Here is a 10,232-nt window from a genome sequence, read left to right as displayed (position 1 = left end):
TCCTTAGTTTCTCCACTAGTCTTGGGGCCTGTCCCCTAACTGTGACCTGGTCCCTTCAATGACCACGTTGGTGGATGCGGGCCCCACGGATGGATTGCTCACTATCTGTGCCCCTAAGACCTCTTCTTTCTCTCCTCTTGGAGCTTGCCTTCCTTCTCTATCTTCACTCCTTTTCTCTCACTCTCTTTAGTCTGGAGACAAGCTGCACATCAATTTCCAGAAGCGACTTCTCTCTTCCTCCTGACTGACTTCTGTCCTCTCACACCACTCTCTCACTGACTGACTGACTCTTTCCAGAACAATCTCTTTGCCTCAGCATTAACTCCTCCCACCAACTGTCACTCCCTTAAGCTCTCCCCCTTCTCTACTTTCCCCACCCACACCCTCTAACTCCCCCCTGACAAGATGGGGAATAGAGTTGGGTGCTGGTGTGTGAGTCCGGGCAGTGCCCCTTCCTTATTTGAGAGCAGAGTACCACACCTCTAGATGACATGCAGTACCCTTTCGTGACTGAGACCACAGGGTCGCCACACCATACGGGCAAGGAAAGAACAGAGGCCGGAGAATAGCTTTAGGCAGCAAGGACCTCAGAGGGCAGCACAATAGGAAGGCCTCCAAACCCATCTTGCTTAGTGAACCCTAAATTGCTTTCAGGCTGCTCGGATCTCCATTACCTTCTGTTATCAGTGCTCTGGTCTGCACCTTGAACCATCAAGTAAAGGTAAAGGAAAACACAACCCCTGAGTCTTGAGTCATTCCTCACTTCCTCAGTCCTGCACCCCAACTTCCACGATCCCTTATTAGAACAATACTGGTAGCCCTGGGGCTCCGCTCCACCTATGGGGAGCAGAGCCATCTCAGCTGCGTCACCATCTGCCCCAGTTTACTCCTTAAGCAGCGTCAACTATCCATTACTGAACACCACAGGTGGCGTCATGTTAAATTCTCTATCACGTTCACTAATCAATGTCATTCTATGTGTAAGTGTGCAGGTGTAGCCCATTCACTATCTCCATCCATCCATCACTCCCTCAAGATGGCTGGACCATCATTGTAAATACACCATTGTAAATACACACCTGTACTTTGTATCTCCCCCACCTCATTGTAGATTGTAAGCTCTCGCGGGCAGGGTCATCTTATTTTGCTTTAATTATTGTATTGTTAACGTTGTTACCTATGACTTGTGTTTTGAGACTGTTAAACTGTAAAGTGCTGCGGAATATGTTGGCGCTGTATAAATAAAGATTATTATTATTATTATTATTATAAACTTTCCCCTCAGCATTTTATTGCACACCTAGGGCCATGGACCGGGTTCCTGCTGCCATGACAACCGCCTATAGAACTGTCCAACCCAGACCGAGTACCCCACGGCCCTGGTGGGCGTCGCAATCTCGACCAGAGACAATAGCAATACAGAAAAAAATTGTTTATAATTGTAATATTGGGACCCTGAGTTTGGCGACTTGTGCACATGGATGTGCTTCCCATCCAGGGATCCTATGCAGTTGGCATGTTTGCTAACAGCCATGTGCTATCCGCAGTCAGTCTTCTTTTTTGGGCTCAGGCATTACAGAATTATGAAGGCGGGCCCATATTTCTGCAAAAGTAGAATGTACAATGCTTGAGATGGTGGATTTCCCAATCAGAAACTCCACATGAAGTGCTGCATATCAGAGACCGGTGGATAGAAATCTAAAGTTAATAAGAAACAAACAAAAATGTAGAAATTGACATCTCCACTAGAGTTGAGCGACTTTGGTCGGATTGGGTTTCGTGAAACCCGACTGAAACATAATTTGAGTCGGATGAAACTTGTCAGACTAGGGCAAAAAAAAGTCAGAGTTTCGACCGAAACCCAACCCAAAGCAAGTCAATGGGGAATAAAAGTCGGCATTGAGTGGATGAATGTCATCGGCTCAATGCCGACTTTTATTTCCCATTGACTTGCATTGGGGTCGGGTTTCAGATGAAACTCCGACTTTTTTTTGCCCTAGTCGGACCAGTTTCATCCGACTCAAATTTTGCTTCATTCGGGTTTCACGAAACCCGATCCGACCAAAGTCGCTCAACTCTAATCTCCACTCATAATCTTAACAGTTTAGGTCATCATAAAAGTAAGCTACATACCAAACTAAGCCCTGGCTCAAGGAGAGACAACATTATTACATGCTAAGGAACAGATCATTTTGACAAACATCAGGAAATGAAAATGACAAAATGTGATCAAGCAATTAAAGTTAAGATCGGGAAACATACAGACAATATTTAGAAAAAAAAGGAAGGCCGGAGCGGGTGTGAAAATGCAAAAGACGTTTAAGATCCCACAAATATAGGATGAATACATAAAGTAATGTAAGTAAAAGATGCTCATCTGCCTAAATACATTTGCACATCTTTGTGTCCTTAAAGGTTATGCCAGGTCGCACAGACTCCAAAAGAAGGTCAAATGTAGCAAGGCTCATCCGACAGTACTGATAGAACTTGTCAGGATGGCTGTGTAGAGAACCATACAGTCGGTGGAAATGTTCTTTAGTCAGCCGTCTCCTCAAAAGCGGATGTGCCCACATTCGTCTCGGCCACCTTAGATCAACAATCACTGGGTAAGGCTCCCCTAAACGTTGAGACAAGACTCAATGGAAAAGAACATGCTCAATTGTATTGAACGTTAGCCTGACACATATGTTTGACACAAACCAGAAAAAACAATACACCAGTAGGGCCTCTATTTGAAAAATTGAAGGAGGGAGCAAATACAGTGGGAAAAAAAGTATTTAGTCAGCCACCAATTGTGCAAGTTCTCCCACTTAAAAAGATGAGAAAAGCCTGAAATTGACATCAAAGGTGGACAACAACTATGAGAGTCAAAATGAGAAAGCAAATGTAGAAAAACACCTTGTCTGATTTGTCAAGATTTATTTTTCAAATTATGGTGGAAAATAAATGTTTGGTCATTAACAAAAGTTCATCTTAATATTTCGTTATATATCCTTTGTTGGCAATGACAGAGGTCAAACGTTTTCTGTAAGTCTTTACAAGGTTGGCACACACTATTGGTGGTATGTTAGCCCATTCCTCCATGGCAGTGATGTTTTGGGCCTGTCACTGGGCAACAGGGGTTGAAATCTGGAGACTGGCTAGGCCACTCCAGGACCTTCATATGCTTCTTATGAAGCCACTCCTTCATTGCCCTGGTGGTGTGCTTGGGATCATTATCAAGCTGAAAGACCCATCCACGTTTCATCCTCAATGCCCTTGCTGATGGAAGGAGGTTTGCACTCAAAATCTCACGATATATGGCCCCATTCATTCTTTCGTGTACATGGATCAGCTGTCCTGGTCCCTTTGCAGAGAAACAGCCCCTAAACATGATGTTGTCACCCCCATGCTTCACAGTAGGCATGGTGTTCTTTGGATGCAACTCAGCATTATGTCTCCTCCAAACACGACGATTTTTGTTTCTGCCAAACAGTTCTACTTTGGTTTCACTAGTCCATATGACATTCTCCCAATACTCTCCTGGATAATCCAAATGCTCTATAGCAAGCTTCAAAGGGGCCCAGACATGTACTGGCTTAAGCATGGGGACATGTCTGACACTGTAGGATCTGAGTCCCTGGTGCAGTAGTGTGTTATTGATGATAGCCTTTGTTACTGTGGTCCCTGCTTTATGCAGGTCATTCACTAGGTCCCCCTATGTGGTTTGGGGATTTTTGCTCACCTTTCTTGTGATCATTTTGACCCTATGGGGTGAGAGCTTAGTATCATAGAATCGTAGAGTTGGAAGGGACCTCCTGGGCCACCTGGTCCAACCCCCTGCTCAAAGCAGGATTCGCTAAATAATCCCAGTCAGATGTCTGTCCAGCCTCTGTTTGAAGACTTCTATTGAAGTAGAACTCACCACTTCTCGTGGCAGCCTGTTCCACTCATTGATCACTCTAACTGTCAAAAAGTTTTTTCTAATATCTAATCTGTGTCTCCTCCCATTCAGTTTCAGGATCTTGCGTGGATCCTCAAATCGTGGGAGATTATAAGTGGTCTTGTATGTCTTCCATTTTCTTATTACTGCTCCCACAGATGATTTCATCATACCAAGCTGCTTGCCTATTGCAGATTTAGTCTCCCCAGCCTGATGCAGAGCTACAATTTTGTTTCTGGTGTCCTTTCACAGCTCTTTGGTCTTCACCATAGTGGAGTTTGGAGTGTGACTGTTTGAAGTTGTGGATAGGTGTATTTTATAATGATAAGTTCAAACATGTTCCATTACTGCAGTTAATGAGTGGAGGACAGAGGAGCCTCTTAAAGAAAAAGTTACAGGTCTGTGAGAGCCAGAAATCTTGCATGTTTTCTTAGGTTACCAAATACTTATTTTCCACCATAATTTGAAAAATAAATCTTGCCAAATCAGACAAGGTGATTTTCTGGATTTGTTTTCTCATTTTGACGCTCATAGTTGTGGTCTTCCTGTGATGTCAATTACAAGCCTGTCTCATCTTTTTAAGTGGGAGAACATTTTTCACCACTGTACATAGGCTCCTTGATTATGTTTTTATTAATTTCTGCCCATTGTACTATTTAATTCAATGGGTGAAGTCAGTGAGAAATGTAAAGACATATGCATAGCATACGGATATCATACGGATGTCATACTGATAAATGAATGGGAGAAAATCGCATCGTCACATTGCAAATCCATTACACATGAATTACCATATGGAGAACACTCGTGCAACTCTCAGCATGTAGAGTTGGACTGATTTTTCATACGTTTAGTGTGATTCAGGGTTTAGAGTGTGAAAATTGCAAAAATGTCAAGATTTGTTCCAAACAGTAGCGACACACACCCTATACATTTTTAATTGGGCTCTTTCTGCTACAGTATAGCTTTACTGGGGCACACTAATGGTGGGGTTCAGATGAGAGGGAGCCATTTGGATTTGAGAGAGCGGATTTCACAGAATTAAATTTAGGAGGAAGAAGCCTTGTTGCTTTTCCAGAGCTTTTGTCCTACTACTATTTTTCCATTAATTGATGATGTATCTGAATTAAAGTTTATATTGGAACCATCTGCACAACATCTGCAAGAGTTTGTATGTTCTCCCTGTGTCTGCTGGGTTTCCTCCCACATTCCAAACACATACTGATAGGAAATTTAGATTGTGAGCCCCATTGCGGACAGCGATGATAATGTGTGCAAGCTGTAAAGTGTGGCACCCCAGGAGTCCGGTTGCCACAGTGTCATTGTCTCCCTCACAGGGGGGTGATTACATGCCTGGAAGCAAGGAGGGGTCCCTTAGCCAGGTAATGCCAACATCTAACACTTTTCCTACTCCAGACCAGAAGGGAGAGCTCCAAACCCAGTTTCAGGGGAGATTTCCTATAAGTTCTGGGCTGAAAGTGGAGTTAGTTGCACTCTGTGGGAGTCTGTACAAGGGGCAGGAGCTGTGAGGAGCTTGTCCCAAGAGCAGGGTAAATAAAGAGGAAAGGAGAAGTTTAGGGAAACCTGGGGATTGGAGCTGTGACCACCCCAGGGCAGAATGCTTGAAACCGGACGCTGGAGTCCGTGGCTGCACAGGTACAACAGTTCCAGCAGCCAAATCCAGAGGGCAGGAGACTGCAAGCCTCCTGGCCCCATCATCCGCCTGAAGGCACAGCAGCATATCAGAGCGCAGGTAAGGCCACTGAACAGTAAGGAACAGAGGACCTAAGCATAGCTTTAAGCAGCAAAGACCTCATAAGACAGTGCAGAAAGGAGGCCTTCAATCCATCTAGCTTAGTGGATCCTAAGTTGCTTCCAGGCTGCCTGGATCTTCATTACCATCTGTACTCAGTGCCCTGGTCTGCACCTCAAACTGCGAGCTAAAGTGTGAAGACTGCACCCCGCTGCATACTCCTATTTATTTGCTGCGTCACCTCAGCCCTGCACTACAACCATCATCACCATCATTTTAAAATATTACTGCCATGAGGCTTAGCTCTACCTGTGGAGAGCTGTAACAACTCTGCTGCTTTATCATCAGCCCCAGCGGTCTCTTCAAGCAGCATCATCTAACATCTAATTGCCAAATACCACAGGTGGCATCACAAACTATCTTTCATAAACTTTATCATCCCCTTATCATCATTTTCATTGGATGCCCAGGGCCACGGACCGGGTCACTGCTGCCGTGACACATCCCCTTAAGAACCGGCCAGGTACCGCGTACCCCCTGGCCCTGGCGGGCACTCCTTAAAGCACTGCAGAATATGTATGTAGGCGCTATATAAAAATAAAGATTATTATTATTATTATTATTATTAATTTAGGCCATATTCACATGTACAGTATTTGATCAGTATTTTATATCAGTATTTGTAAGTCAAAACCAGGAGTGGGTGAAAAATGCAGAAGTGGTGCACTGGTTTCTATTGCACTTTTACTCTAATTGTTCCACTCCTGGTTTTGGCTTACAAATGCTGATGCAAATCCTCACAAAATTCTGAACATGACCTTAAGGTTGGGTTCACATATATTCTGTGCACTGTGCTGAGCACTTACGTTAAGGTTTTTGTTTCAATCCACCAAATATAAGATTCTTATGAAACTGCTGACCAAGCCATTCACTATATTGGAGCAGCTTGGAATCTAGCCTCTGTTCTGGCACTCTACTGTTTATTTAGGCATGTACACAATTGTGGTTCACCACAATTTTGTGGACAAAAAAGATGTCTAAAAAGATGGACACTGCCAAAACAGAGGTCAGAGATAGAAATGACTTAATTTGCTTTATGGTTCCCTCAGGGTTTTATCTGAATATCATTTTTTGAGGATTTTGAAACCTAGGCGCAGTATAGAGCACAAGATAAATGTGAACCTAGTCATATACTGTTTGTTGGGAAGCATTATGTACCAATAAACATCAGTTTAAGAATATATTTTGTTACACCATTCAGAGTTCAGTATGAGTTAAGAAAACTTAATTTTTTTGCAATAGTATCTTTACAGCAATATCAAATTATCAAATGGATATAGTTTTTTTATGTTTTGCTACTTTTACATACCTAAAAGCAATTTTCTGAGAGCTATATATTGCCAATAAAGCTACATGAAGACTTGTTATTTTACAGGTTGAATTAAAAAAAAAATAATTGATGCCATTTTTGGTACATAATATTTTATGACTTCTTTTTATTTAGATTTTTTGGACACAGAAAGTTCAAACCCCAAGCTGTTCACTTTGCTGTAAAAGTGATGACAGAATTGTTCCTTTGGTAAGTTTTTGTTATGTTTTGTATTTTCTTTTACTCACTAAAGCTAATATTATACAATTATACATGCGCCATTTTCCCGAAGTCCACTGTATAGTAAATGATGGAAGTGCTGGGGCTCCGGGCTTTCACAAAATGTCGGCGGAGTCCCCGCATCACCGAATACCTACAGCATTGCAATGTTCCACTCTTGCCTCCTCCATCAGCGACCCAGGAACCCTGCTCACCGCGTAAGATATATTCACATTATAAGACGCAGTCCCATTTTCCCAAAAAATTTTTGGGGAAAAAAGTGTGTCTTATAATCCAAAAAATATGATATGTGTATGTTTTTTTGTTTTTATACAAAATCTGCATTTTTTGCTATTTTTGTGCTTTATTGTATTATTTCATTTTTAAAAATTTTATTGAATTTTTTGTTACATTTTTACTTAGTGTCATTATGGAACTTGAACATTTTTTACTTTGACAGTTGCAATATTTCTGGTCTGACAGACTAATGTGAGGTGACATAAAACAACAACTCTCATAATTGCGATCTCCCTCTTTTAACCATCTAGATGCCGCTGTCACAATTGATAGTGGCATCTATTGGGTTAAAAGGTCACGATCAGTGCTGAAACTTCTGTTCACTGTAATATACAGCTTATGCCTACTGCATTTTTACCTGTTGGGGAAGCACTATTCATTCATTTTTCAGAACCTTAAAAAAGCAATGCTAACACTTAATGCCTCTTAATGTCTGCCGTAAAAAACGTATTAGTGGTCATTAAGGAGGATCATCTTTTTCCTACTTTTAGAATCTACTCCTGGTTCTTTGTGAATACAGGTTAATAAAGATGGTTCTGCCATGATTTATTTACTAGTCAATACATATTTTCCCAAGACACAGAGATGCAATAAAGAATGCTATGATCGTCATGTATTATGTGATATTCAGAGAAATCCTGCTTCTAATCTGGTGTAATGACTTTTTTCTAGCTTTAGGTTCATACTGACATTCCCAGGACAAGTAATGTGTAGGGAATATTGCCTTAGTGATGCGATGTATGTATAATTAATTATGCTGTCTTGCCCTTCATGAACAAGTGTGCTAATGATGTTAGGCAGGAATGGAAGTATTTTATCTTAATCCACGCGCGTTTCCGTTGCTTTGAAGTGGTAGGAGTTTAGTAAAAGCATTATACGTTCATTGTTGAAATAATGCAATGAGTCTTCATTTATAGCACATTAATCTTCACTGAGAAGATAGCTGGGCTGACTGGAAGGTATCCATGATATTAAACAGTTCATGGGACTGTGAAGTGCTGAGCGTGATCATGCAGAGCAACAGGCCACAGGAATGCAAACCATTCACAAAGCCAAAAGTGGAGCTAGCAGGTGGCCTCCCTATTCATCTGATGTCAACACGCTGCTCAGATCAAGACCTTTTAACATCTCTGTAGGCCTACCAGTGCTTTTAATTAAATGTAATGCAGTCACTGAATGTCCTTAAATATGAGAAAACCACACTGTTAAAAGCACACATATCTTCTGCACACCAAGGATTGCCATGGCTATATAAATAAATATAATGGTTTAAATTAGATTGTAACGTTGTATACATTTCAAATGGTTTCCATACGCTACTCAATTCTATACTGTGAGACTCTTTGAAATCTTTATGGCTGGCTATATTTTGTAGGAAAAACTGTTCTTGTGCTTATAAAGAGCTTATACATGAATAAGTATGCGAATATTAAACTGCTTCTGTGTAGAATATTTTTGAGATTTACTTTCATGCATCATACCTGCATATCACACATAAAAAGTTATTAATGTAATAAATTAATAGCATGTGTATTACATTATGCTTATAAAATTATGAACTCAAACAAAAGCATTTATTGACACGACCCAATTTTTCCCGCAAACGTATAATAGCTAAAACCAGCCATGCACATATCTCACAAAATATTCTGCAATGTAAATATAATTTATTAATCAGATTATTTATAAGCACTATATATATATATATATATATATACACTAAGGTGTAGTGTATATATATATATATATACAATATATATATATAGTAGATATATACAGGTGCTTCTTGCAAAATTAGAGTATCATCAGAATGTTAATTTATTTCAGTTCTTCAATACAATAAGTGAAATTCATATATTTTATAGAGTCATTACACACAGAGTGATCTATTCCACGTGTTTACAGTGGGGAAAAAATATTTCATCAGCCACCAATTGTGCACGTTCTCCCACTTAAAAAGATGAGAGAGGCCTGTAATTGACATCATAGGTAGACCACAACTATGAGGCAATGTGCACACGTCCGGAATTCAAGCGGAAATTTACCTGGGAATTCTGCAATTCCATGCCACGGGAAAATACATTAGAATTCCGCATGCGGTGTGACCAACTTTTTAATATTGAGGCTGCCTATGCAGCATCAGTAGTAAAAAGAAATAAAGTTGAAAATATTAAAGGTCATCAAAGGTCATTGTCGCAAGGCATTGATGGGAACGGGACTTGCTGGGAGCATCACTGAGGCCTGGTGATGCTGCGTGGGACGCCGGAAGGTGAGAAAAACAAGATTTTTTATTTTTATTCTATTTTTTACAGGATATTTTACCCAAAGCCTGGAGGAGAATCTCTTCTCCTCCAGACCGTGAGTACCATCCGCACATTTTCCGCTTACTTTGCGCATGGTGGGCATAGCCACATGCGGAAAGTAAGCGGAACAATGCATTCCTATGTGTGCGCAATTCCCTTGATTCCACACAAATAATGAGCATGCTGCATTTTTTTCTGCTATGCGATTTTGCTGCGGAAAAATATGCATCATTAGCATATCATGTGCGGAAAGCCATTGAATACAATGGGTTGCTTATTTTATGCATTTTTGCAGCGTTTACGCCACGAAAAAATGCGGCAAAAACACATAAAATACGTGGGAATTCCGAACGTGTGCACATAGCCTAA

The 10,232-nt window shown here is 41.0% G+C and overlaps 1 long non-coding RNA gene across 1 annotated transcript; it reads left to right on the top strand.

Annotated features, from left to right (window-relative positions):
* Positions 1-2,421: 2,421 nt before the first annotated feature.
* On the top strand, positions 2,422-8,913 carry LOC141100763 (uncharacterized). Its single transcript, XR_012234762.1, has 3 exons — positions 2,422-2,606; positions 7,180-7,254; positions 8,478-8,913. It is a non-coding gene; the product is annotated as an uncharacterized lncRNA (long non-coding RNA).
* Positions 8,914-10,232: the final 1,319 nt, after the last annotated feature.

The sequence above is a fragment of the Dendrobates tinctorius genome, unplaced genomic scaffold (genome assembly GCF_039654945.1).
Source record: "Dendrobates tinctorius isolate UK_male_01 unplaced genomic scaffold, ASM3965494v1 ptg000107l, whole genome shotgun sequence".
In the NCBI taxonomy this organism is placed as follows: domain Eukaryota; kingdom Metazoa; phylum Chordata; class Amphibia; order Anura; family Dendrobatidae; genus Dendrobates; species Dendrobates tinctorius.
The sequence above is the reverse complement of the archived record's forward strand: the minus strand, read 5'-3'. Positions and strand labels throughout refer to the sequence as shown.